Here is a 12,999-nt window from a genome sequence, read left to right as displayed (position 1 = left end):
CATTAATTTAAATTTCGGATTAGCTTTATATGTCATCCCTAATGTGAAAAATTCAAATGACCATATAAAAATATACACATCTTAAACATTACTGGTTCAGCCTCAAAGTCTACGTGCCCATCAAAAGAAAATACAAGTTAGACACTCCTTGAAACATACCTAGTTCGAAACCAATTAACCCTGTGTGCTGCTCAAAAGAAAATATAAAGCAGAGACAACTGCGGATTCCACCCATTCACCACCCCAAAAAATAATGTTCTAATGAAGAATTTAGTTTCCTATGTCACCTTTTTTTTCTTTCAAAAAGATGTGTAATACGATGGCAGTTTAGTTAAATCAGGGAAATTCGTTTTTTTTCAATGGTTCTGGACCACTCTGTAGAATTGGTTTATACGGGTTTTTCACAATTTTCATCAAAATAGAGGTTTTTTTCACATTTTTCACTAAGTCCAACATGTCTTTGGAGATTTGAACCCTCCACTATCACAAAATCAATATGTGCCTCTATAACTTGAGCCCAACTCCTTAGACCAAAGTAAGAAAAATTGTTCTATATAAGATTAAATAATTTAATCTTATAACTTTTAAAAGTTTCTACTAAATTTTGGAAAATTTTATCAAAAAAATTCCATTTGATCTAGGGAAGCTATAAAAATTAAGTGACCAGTAAATGTCCATAAATATCAATACATAATAAGTATAAAAACACTTACATCATCATCCAAATCAAGAATTAAGTAAATTATGTATGATAATTTAATTTACTTAACTTTTAAATAAAAAAAAATTATGCCGTATACTTTTTTTAAACATAGTGTATCGAGGACAAGATATTCATTGTTTATGTAGTCTTGAACTTCTATTACATATTTTGATTAATACAATATTTCTATATTAATATAATGCATATGTGTGTAACAAAAAAAAAATCATTCAATATGGATAATAGATACTAATAACAAAAAAATCTTTTCAATCCATAAATAGTCTATTTTAATTTTGCATTGGATACAAAGATAGATACATAGGTAAATTAATTAAATATATAAAAGAAAAAAAATATAATTTTTATAATTTTTTCGTAAAGAAAGATATGTGATTCATTTACTAGTTAATATGTAGTTGACATGTACGATATAAAATAATATTTTTATATTACAACCGAATATGAAAAAGATATTTAATTTTGTCCATTCTTAACCTTAAATCAACATGTTATATTGAATAAAAAATATTGATAACAAAAACCTCTTTTAAGATTAACAATAACTAAAATGTTGCCATATTCATATTATATAACATAATTTTAACATTATATGCATAAAGAAAGTAATTGAAATTTAAATTTTTCCATTTAAAAATATTTTTATTTATCTCTTAAATAAGCTAATTAAATATCCATGTTAACTAATATAATATATTGTAATATATATAAATAAATAAAAAATAAAGTAGATCATTAATTAAAAAAAGTTAATACTTATTCTAAGTAAAATAATTTAATATCAATTTAATATATCTAAGTATTCAATTCTAGTATGTGACATGTTGATTTTCTTAACAAGTAAATCATAATTTTACTAATAACTATATTCTAAATAAAGTATTGTGACATGTGTGATAGATTATGATAAATAAAATATTTCAACCTTTATATTCAATATCCATACTCAACATGAACTTCAGAAATAACATGACATATATAGTTGAATATTTTAATTACCATATTTAATAGAATATATTAATTAAAATAAAAAATATGTAATTTTTCTCATTTTAATATATATATATATATATATCAAGTAAGAGTAGGACCTTGTATTAAACTTAGTCAAATATACATAATTTACAAGGAGCCACACTCGCTCTACGAGAGTTCAACAGACAGCCGGGCAGGCCCAACCAAACTAATCTCCCAAAAATAAGAGAACCTAAACCAGAAAACCAGTGAGAACCGCCAAACAAAGCACAAGGAGCATAGGAAACCTTCGAGGGCAAGTCCAAATCCTACCATGAGCCACAAGAGGTCCCACCACAAGTCAAACTAAAAACTAACAAACTGACAAACTGACAAATGAACAAATGGACCCGAAGGAAGTTAAAGCATGAAACTCTAAATATTTTTTGGGTCCGACCAATGCGCACACACAATCGCCACCGTTGATCCACTAATTAAGATCCAACGGTCATCATGGATATCATAAGGACGAGAACCCAAGAGTTAACCGTCCAATGAGGGCAGTTTTCTCTCTCCTCATTCCGCAACGTGTCACTCAAAGAGTGGAATCGGAGACAAACACAGAAAAACGGAAACTGTTCAGACCCCGCTTGACATACCGCTTATGGTATTGGACTGGTTGACTCGCGTAAAAAACCACCCAACCTTTCGCCATGTGCTGTCCCTTAATTCCTTCCAGTGAGCAATACTTGAGCCAATCTTGTTCACCTGGATTCTCTGTCAAGCACTACCTAAGCCAAATGATGAGGGCTACCCCGCCCTTAGGAACGGTCCGAGTCAAACCATTCTTCATTCAATCAAAGGGAATCCTAACCTTGGAAAATCACCGAACCATAGTGGGTTGGATAGTATGGAGTCCTCCAACATCCCGCTGGTCTTCAAGATTCCTCTGATCCTCCCTGTTAGTCCATAGTTCCATATCCTGAGTAGCGTTACACAGACAGTCCTCCCGCAATTTACCTGGGGGAAGCGAATCCCAAACATACCTAGAATCCATGTCCCTATTTGTGACTCTTTCATTTGCCAACCAATCCATTAACACATTAGCATTCCTTTTCACATGATCAAATCTGACAGTTTTGAGGGTTTGCAGGTGAGAATAGATGCGGTAAAAAACCTACAAGAGCTTCCAGTGCTTCAACACTTTATCTGGAGAGGTGCCATTACTAATATTCTTAGCTGCTCTAATAAGTAATTCCGAATCCGCTTCAACTATAACATTGTGTGAACCTGAATTCACCAGGATTTCCAAGCATTGCTCTAATGCCACGAGCTCAGCCATGTTGTTTGTAGCCTTCCCCAAGTGGCCATGGAATATCATCTGTATTTGTCCTTGATTGTCTCTTATGGCAACCCCAAAGCCTGCTAATCCTCGGTTGCCCTTAGCTACTCCTTCAATATTGATTTTTAAGAAACCATAAGGAGGAGGCTTCTAGATGGTAGCACACGTGTTTAGAAGGTTCACTGTCTTCATTATTCCCAAAGGATTAATAGACTGGAGCCCCAAGTGAAGTAAAATTCTCTCCTCATGGGGCAGGGGAGGATCTTTAGGAAGGGTCCCCAGCAAGCTTCTAACTGTGTCTTTGAGTTGCCTTAGAATTTGCTCAATTATGTGTTGGGGCCTGTGAGTTTTGTTTTTGAAGATGAGCCTGTTGTGTTCTTTCCACACATGCCAGATGGCAAGACCTGGAACCAGAATCCAGGCTTTATTAACTATCTCATTCCCTGAGAAATTCTTCCTCTAGTTCTTTAGAGTGTTGGATATGCTGAGACTATCCCTATTAGTTTGTCTAAAGATAGCAGCCACCGAGTCCCACACCTTTGAAGTGAAAGGACAGAGGTTGAGAAGGTGTTCAATCGTCTCCTCATGCGCGCCACAAAGGTAACACTTGGAACAACCAATGAAGACTTTCTTGTGGAGAATCTCCCAAGTTAAGATCTTCCTTTGATGCACTGGCCACATGAAAAGCTTTATTTTCATCCACTGTGGACTTTGCCAAAGTTTCTTCCACATCTGATCAGGATTCATAAAGATAAATACTGTGACTTCCCGTTTGGTCTCTTTGAGGTTAAAGTTGCCTTCAGTGTTCTTTCCCCATCTTAATTGAGCCGTTGAGGAAGAGAAAAGAATCCTTCTATGCTCGAGCTCATGGGTAAGGGCATCTGCCTTGGTTTTCAGCTCATTTTCATCACTGTATCCTAGATCCTTCCACTCCCTCCATTTTCCATTGTTCCTTCCCTGATCCCAGAAGTATTTTACCAGAACCATACCTTTTCTGTCTGTGTCATTTTTGAGATCTGCAAATTCATCCCTATAAAGGTTGGGTTCCTGTTGCTAGTTATCCTCCCAAAATCGAGCAAGATCCCCTACCCAAATTTCCCAAAAACAATGGTGCTGAACAATGTTTTTGTTATGCTAGGCAAGGTTCCAAATATGGGAGCCCATGATTTTCCCTAACATTCTAATATGATCCTTTTCCTACCAGTGCTTGGCATATTTTTGTTTCCAAAGCTTAGCCCAGGGGGCATTCAGTTCCTTAATCCATCTCCACCAAAGCTTGGCTCCCGAGACTTTGCTGAGGGTCTCACGATCATGAAGCCACAAACCACCATGGCTCTTGGGCTTACAAAGCTTGTCCCAGGCTAGTAAAGCCCACTTCTTTTTCTCTTCCCCTCTGCCCCATAGAAAGTCCCTTTGAATGCTTCTTATTAGCTGCTTAATACCTTGAGGAGCAGGAAGAGCTGAAAACATAAAAATGGGAATGGCCTGCAGGACCGCCTGTGTGAGCACAAGGCGTCCTACTAGATTTAGTGATCTGCATGTCCATTTTTTGATCTTGTCCTAAAGTTTGTTTGAAATGGGTTCCCACACTTTCTTTCTTAGCGGTTTGTCAGTGAGAGGAATGCCAAGATATTTGGAAGGTAGTTGTTCTCTTTGAAATCCAAGAATTCTGGTAATATTTCTTTGAATAGCAATATTAGTATTAAAGAAAAAAACTTTGGACTTGTTAAGGCTTACCTTAGTGCTTGCTACCATAGCAAAGTCATTTAAGATATTTTTGATTTCTCTGGCCTCCCTGACGGTAGGTATGCCCTGCAACATAGTATCATCTACAAATTGTTGATGAGTGTTTGCCTCTCCATCTGCGGTAAGTTTGATACCTTGAATTCTTCCTTCAACATTTGCCATCTTAATCGCTCTACCTAGCCCTTCCATCATGAGGACGAAGAGGAATGGTGAAAGCAGATCTCCTTGTCTGAGCCCTCTGGAGGGAGTGAATGTCGTTGAAGGAGCTCCATTAACTAGTATGGAAAAATTGGTTGAGGTAACTAATGCTATGACCCATCTTATCCAGTTCTGATCAAAACCATAGGCTTTTAGAATTGCTCTTATGTAAGCCTAGCTCTGTTTGTCATAAGCTTTCACGAGGTCTAACTGAATGATCATGCCAGCTTGTTTGTTTCTTTTGAGAGAGTGTACCACCTCATGAGCTTGGATGATATTGTTGAGGATTTGTCTTCCCTCCACATAGCCTGTTTGTTCCTCCGAAATGAGAGAGGGTAGAAGTGGTTTGAGTCGATTGGCTATTACTTTGGAGATAATTTTATACACCACATTACATAAGGCTATGGGCTGAAAACCATCCGGAGTCATGGCATTTTCCTACTTTGGGATCAGAGCTATGAAGGATGCATTCAGAGCCTTTAGTACCTTTTTGGATCTTCTTGAGTCTTCCACCACCTCGAGGATATCATGTTTGACAGTTTCCCAATAGGCCTTGAAGAAGTCTACATTGAATCCATCCGGGCCTGGTGCTTTTCCACTCTGCATTTCATTAATCACTTCACTAACCTCCTCTTCCGAAACTGGCCTATTGAGATTGTGGTTGTCCTCTCTGGTAACCAGTTGAGGGATATATTGAGTGAAATGTTCAATGAACCTAGATTTGTCCTCCAGAGGCTCCTTTGCAATGTTGCAAAAGTGCTGAACAAGGACCGATTCCATATCACTATGAGAAACTAGCTCAATGCCTTGAGAATCTTTGATCTTTGTGATTCTATTGTGTGCCCTGTGAGCTATGGTGGTTTTGTGGAAGAATTTTGTGTTTCTTTCTCCCTCTTTAATCCATTGTATTCTTGATTTCTTCCTCCAGAAAATTTCTTCTTGTAAGCATCGATTCTCCCATTCTTCCTGCAGAGAGTCAATTAATTTTTGCCTCTCTTCGGTGAAGCCATCTGTGATGATGATCTGATTGATCTCCTGGAGCTTCAATTCAGTTTCTCTTTTGGCTTTGAATATATCTCCAAATTCATTTTTGTTCCAAACTTTAAGACGAGATTTTATATGTTTAAGTTTCTATTGGAGCATATACACTTTTGAACCCTGAATATTCAACTCCTCTCTCCACCATGTCTCAACGTTATTAGTGAAATTAGGATGTGAGGGCTAGGAATTTTCAAACCTGAAAGGTTTGTTTCTCGGAGTGCCCATAAAGGTAGCTTCCAGCTGTACAGACCAATGATCTAATCCTCCAAAGGGAAGATTGGAGGTTGTCATGGCAGGTCTTGAGAGAAAGAGGTCCTCTGAAATCATGAATCTATCAAGTTTGGAAGTAACTTGATGGGACCCTCCCCTTTTGTTGTTCCAAGTGAAGGTTCCATTTATTGTTTCAGTATCCACCAGTTTCATGTTCCTAATGAAGTTCTGGAAGGCCATGGAGTCTCTGCCTAGCTGTCTAATGCCTCCTTTTTTTCTGAAACAGATGTTATCATATTGAAATCTCCTGCAACGATCCAGGGTAGAGTGGGATGTCTCTCTCTAAGTTCCTCACGGGAAGTGGGAAGCTTGAGCTTATATACTGGATTTTGAGGTCCATAAACATTCGTAATCATGTATATCCCTTGTCCCCTACAGGTTGACATATCAGGGAAAGGTAGTTCTTGGATGCTTCAGCATCCAAAATTCCCAATTTTTGTGGGTCCCACAAAGTGAGAATCCCCCCCACAGAATGATCTGCCTTGACTTATAGATACTCATAATTGAATAACCACTTATTATGAATATCTCTTATCTTTTCCATCGAACATTTTGTCCCTTGAATAAAAACCATGTTTGGTTTTTCTTCTTTCATTCTGTTACTAAGATTTCTTTGTTTCCTTCTATTACCTATTCCTCTAATGTTCTAGGTTGCGAACTTCATTAAGAAAGATTAGTAAAGGAATAACTGGTAAGATCTTTCATCTTACCTAAGTTGATCAACAATTTTCCACATTCGTTCAACAGTTCATTCTGCCTCTTTCTTCCTCTTTTCTTGCCTGAGTTCTTTGGAGATTGTGCCTGAGGATTCTCTATCATCTTGACCCCACCTGGTTCCTGGCTTTCATGATTTATTTTGACTCCTGCTCCCTTTGCTTGTGACCTCTAGAGAAAGAGCTGTTGTACTCTATCATAGTCCTCTTTTGGCAGGGAGTCCACCCATATTTTTTTACCTTGTTCCAGAAATTTCTCTAGATCTAGATTTTCCCTATCCAGAGTCTCCTGTAATTCATTGTCCTCTGTTCCTACTTCACTTGGAGTCATCTCTTGGTCCCTACTGATCTCCATTAGGCTTGGTAGATCATCCTTTTGCTGGTTGTCTACTGTGATATCCTCCATGTCAGCTACCCTATCCTATTCTTTTGTTACATTCTCCATGTCCTAGACTGTCTCCTTGTTCCCCTCTTCTTCCTCCAAGATCTTGAAGCTATTTTTTCTAGTGTGTTTGTCCTCATTTGCCTTCTTGTGTGGACGCTTTCCTCCTTTTCCTTTACTTTCAACTTTGGTGAAACCCTCGTGGTCTCTCTCGACAGGGTTTTTTATTATCTTCCTTGTTGATTGTAGGGCAGTCTCTATATAGATGCCCATGTTCATGGAATTTGCAGCATCTGAATGGTATGTGCTCATAGTCCATTGTCTGCACCCATTCTTCATCATATACTTCTAAAATGATCGCTTCTGGCAGGGCTCCAGATAGATCCATTTCCACACATATTTGGGCAAAGGTGGTATATCTCCCTTTCAGAGTTGCCTCTGAGATTTTTAGAAAATGTCCCAGCTTGTTGCCTATGGCTTTCAAAGATTCTGGCAACCAATAATCTAGAGGAAGGGAATATAGTCTAATCCAAACTGGTACTAAAGTGAATGTTTCACGTTCTGAGATGAATTTTATCATCCATGGCCGCATGTAGAGTCCCACCATAGCATATAAATAGGCCCCCCCTTCAAACACTATGTCTTTATCTTCTAGGCTTGCGAACACTAATGTGAAAAAACCCTTAGAACCCAGATGTAAATGTATTTCCCCTTTTGGCTTCCAATGGCTCCTTATCCAGACATGTAAAGCCCTTTCCGTCGACCATAGCCCCATGAACTTGCATATAATTGCATGCTCCGTCATATGATCTCTATGAGCTTGTATCGCTGGGTTGCTTAATACGAACCGAGGAATAATTCCTGACTTGGGATTGCAAACTCTCGTAGTCTTTCTGGAAGCTGGTTTTTCACTACTGCCTCCAATATTTTTTTCTTTTCTCATTTCCTGCTGATCCCCTTCCTGAACCTGATCTCCGCTTCTTCCAGATGTCCCCTGACTTCTAGTTTCTGAGATCTTGTCCAATGGTTTTTTGAAATGTTTCTTTCCCGTGTTCTGACTTCCTCCTGTGACTGCTTGGCTGTAGGAAGGAACAACACTCCCCCCTGCACTCCCCGCCATGGTACCCTGAATCCAAAACCCTGTCTTCAACTCCAACCCTAGCTTCTCCGCTCCTTCCCCTCTTGCAACAAAAATCTGCATCAATCTAGTTTGTCATATATATATATTCCATTTTAATTCTAAATATTGATAGTCTTATTCAATTTTTTGACGCTTATGAGTTCTATTTTTTGTTTGTTTGTTTGTTGATTTTATAAGAAATGCTAAAGGATAATTCTAACTACAAAAATATCTAAGTATTAAGAAATGAAATCAAACCCTGAAATTTTATATTTTAATTATTTAAAAAAAAAGTTTTATTTTATTCGGATTATAAAAAATCTATAAATATTAATTTAAAAGCATGTCTAGATCGAAATAGAATTGAAATATTGAAACATGCAACTTCTTGAAAACTCAAAAGTAAAAAACATGTCATGATAGCATCCTAATACAATAAGGCCGGGCACTTTACCATATACGATATTTGTAAGGCATTTATTTGATGACAAAAAAATCATATTGTGACTTCACTTTCACACCATTATTCTGTCGACATTTGTACAAAGTTTAATTGATGAAAGAAATTATATTTATTTACTTCACTTTTTCATATTTGTTCTGTCGTCTCCGGTTGAATGCGAAAAATCAATAAAGTCCATTACAATTGTCGACTCAGTTGAATGTGAAAAGATTACAAAATCGATCACAATTACGGGAAAAAAATATAATATAGGTCTTTTTCTTTTGTTTTTTTTTTAATTTTATTTTGGTGATGGAAACTTTCATAAGATTGTGAAAATTTATTTATTTTTCATAGGAATCTTGTAATAAAAAAATCTATCCTGATTATAAACTCTCCATTACAAAGCTCAAAAAACTTACAATCCTTAAAGGCTTTTGAACCAAATAAACCAAAAATGATCACCAGTCAAAAAACAACTAGACTAGTCGACAAAAAGCATCTCAAATATTCAATGCCTTATTGTGAATGATCTGCTAGTCCATTAGCGTTTTAAATTTTATAGTTGTGCAACTCTATTGCCAAATCAATAGTTTTCGGAGATCCAAATGCAATACGATTTCCAAAAAGCTGTTCTATTACATTTGCCGAGGATTTATTACATCAAAAGCATCATGGAGTACAGTTCCATTGTTTCATCTATTGAAATCACTACAAGAAAACATTTAAGTTATTAACATTTGGACTCTGGGGGATCTATATTTCTCTCTGATTAACTCATAGCTAACAACACAAACTATAAGCGTGGTGTAAAAAGTGCTGAACACAATGATTAAATTTTTGGATAGTTGTCTCCACTGATCAAAATGGTAGTATCTCCAGCTTGAGGCCCCTTTTTCAAGGGCTGGTTCGAGGCAGCTTCTATGTCTTGCACCTTGTTTACATTTCGAGGGAACATTTCTGTAGAATTGGGAAGCACTTCCGAGCAAATTTTATCTGTTGAGATCTTGCTATCCTTCACTTTCCCCACAGAACAGCGTATAGTCCTACTGATATCATAATTCCTCCAAAACACTGTATTCAGTCCATCAGTGCAAGTAATTAGCACTTTAAGTCATGCTACTTGTAACACAATTAAAACCTCCTATTTCAAATATTTGAGGATTTGATCAAGAATTTTGAAATTACAAACCTGCCCAAATAGATATTCTCAGAGAGAATAATGGATCCCATAACTGCCACGATTATCATCATCAAGGGACTGAATGCTGTGGCGAATACAGGCCCCTTCAGGCGCATGCACAGACCTTGCACATAATATGCAATTGCTGCTGACACCACTCCCTGTAAGCAACAATAGTAATTACTCTCTCGATAAATTATTTTCATATACCAATTAAATTATTTTCCTATGTAGTTAATTGGGTTTGTTTTGAGTGTTTAGTAGGAATGATCTAGATTCAATTTATATAAGTGATATGATAAATTGATATTTTTACGTAGATTGGGGATTTTCTTATTATTCAAAGATTTACATGGTCTAGATGAACTAATTAATTTCCTTAATGTTTATCAAATTCCAGAATATTCCAGGAATCCCCAACAAATTTAAACTAGATAATAATGTAATATAAATAACATGCATATTCTTAATATGAAATATATAAATATTTATATGTAAAACTAAACCATTTTTACATGTCAATCTCCCAAGCTTGAATTCATACGTGGTTAAAAGAAACGTACAGAGTAGACTGCAGCTAAAAGGTTGATGTCCCATCCTAGTGCCCACATGGAAGGCTCACGGACAAAAGAAACACCCAAAACCGTTGCTTGCAATGTCCCTAGAAAACATATTAAGGTGGCGAGGGAAAGTTGAGCAGAATATTGCTAGAGAACTGCACATCCAAAATCTTGAATTAGATTTATTGATTTCTTCATGATGGATCATACATACAACTCAATATACTGCAAAGTTCGAAAACTTGGATCCCCTACTAAACATTTTATCAGTTTCAAATACAAACTATATCAGGACCATGCAGTAAACTTGGCTTACTACCTTACAAGCTATATCAACACCAACATCATGCAGTAAACTCATGATTATATTACAACATTACAAATTATATCAAGAACGTGAAATAAACTAATGATTGGTTTGAAACCTTCCCATCTTATCAGTAGGATGCTTAATATTTATCTATAACTATATCAACTATTTACACAAATTCTGGATATACATTAATTTAAATAACATCTACTAACGCACATGGTTAGCAAAGTTGGCCAGGCCTAGTAATAGCATGAAATATGCTGGATTGTACACGGTGGAGACCGGAGTCACAGCTAGCATATCCAACCCAAGGGAAAAACATGTTTACCTAGAATTTTACTGCAAAATCTGCAATTTTCCCCATACATATATATAGATATAGATGTGCTTACTTTTTGAAATAGAAATTTCAAAGATATGTGATAACGTGGAGGATAAACAAGCCTGACCAAGCAAGAGTGGCAGCAATTATCAGAAGGGAGCCGACAATCCAGTCTTTTTCATCAATAACAGCTGGTGGTGGCGCAGATGTCTGGTTATCCTGGTGGGATTGATGACGAGGAGACCAAAACATCTGAACAAGAGGTCCTTTGTATAACATCATGAGCATTGCTCCCCTACACACACGATTGTTCCCAGAATTTTTGCTTGACTGCGTACCTGTTTTATATTCACTCTCTCCATCCTGAACAAATACAGATTTCCCGTTAGATCATAAAATAAAATAATGATGAGAAGTACAGACGTTTGGAGAGAATTGATTACCTGAACAGGAGGGCAATCACGAAAGTCATGGCTGGGAGTACATTAGTGAGTGCACAGGAATATGTTGGAGAAGTTAATTTCAGAACCAGGTAGTATAAATTATGATCGAGCACTGGCCTGCCAACATGCATTATGATCAATGCATATTCAAATTAAACTCCTTGCCATTGATGTTCCCAGACACAATGAGACATGGACGGGTTTATATGTAGAGTCTCCAACTGCTATGAAAAGGAAATAATACATACCCTAATAAACCCAGTGCAAAAATTTGGCAGAAAATGCTAAACGTGATCTTGGGTCGTACTTCATGCGATGCAAAAGTTACAATTATTGTATTTGAATGAATGAGATCTTTTACAGCAGTAAAAATTATTTCAAGAAGAACAAGATAAACAGATTCTACGTTTTAGTGAGTATATTGATTCAGCGACTATTCAATCCTGATGATATTTTGATAGACTTGTTTTATGTTTGGTAAGTATACTTATCCAGCAACCACTGAATCATTATGATATTCTTAATCATTATAATGCTTTTACGAGAAAGAAATTGCATTTATAACTCTAATGAGCTTATAATGATATTTTCATGATACTAGAACGAGAAATAAATTGGATTTGTGGTGCCAATGAACTTATAGATTACCTTTCCACGAAGAAAGCAAAAGGCGCAAGTACTATTGTAGCTACAGCGTGCCTGTACACTACAAGAACAAAGTGATTCATCCCTCCCCTTAAAGAGACTTTACTGATTATATTCATTCCAGCATATCCAAACTGCAGGGATATCATGGCTACATATGATTTCGATTGCTCAATTAGCTTCCCCATTGGTAATCAAATCAAATCTCCAAAAACGTAAAAACTGAACACCCTTTCCTGCTAATGCAGAGTGGGTACTCAAGCTTCTCCTACTCCACTTCTCTATATATGCACTCGCAGGTACATAACATTCATGGCACCAGAGATTGCATAATCCACATCCTTGGCAACGATATTTATAGATGAAAAAAAAAAATGAATAAAATCTTTCAAACCACATTATTGGAATAGGTTATTCAACAACGATAGCAATAGTTAAGGCCATGATTAAGAAAATCACAGCTAGGCAGTCACACTTCTTGCTGTCACAAACTTACTTTCCATAAGCAAATCACAGAGGGGGTATTCCCTGTAGCATATTTCATTTCCTCCTTATTTTAAGTTATCCACTTTCCGTGGGTAGGAACGAAGCAACAATGCTG

The 12,999-nt window shown here is 36.6% G+C and overlaps 1 pseudogene; it reads right to left on the bottom strand.

The window, feature by feature from the left end:
- Positions 1-9,764: 9,764 nt before the first annotated feature.
- LOC149209645 (WAT1-related protein At5g07050-like) lies at positions 9,765-12,586 on the bottom strand (annotated as a pseudogene).
- Between the last annotated feature and the right edge of the window lie 413 nt (positions 12,587-12,999).

Source organism: Pinus tabuliformis, chromosome 1_2 (assembly GCF_031772625.1).
Source record: "Pinus tabuliformis cultivar Carrire ecotype Pingquan chromosome 1_2, CPIR1, whole genome shotgun sequence".
Classification (NCBI taxonomy): Eukaryota; Viridiplantae; Streptophyta; class Pinopsida; order Pinales; family Pinaceae; genus Pinus; species Pinus tabuliformis.
The sequence above is the reverse complement of the archived record's forward strand: the minus strand, read 5'-3'. Positions and strand labels throughout refer to the sequence as shown.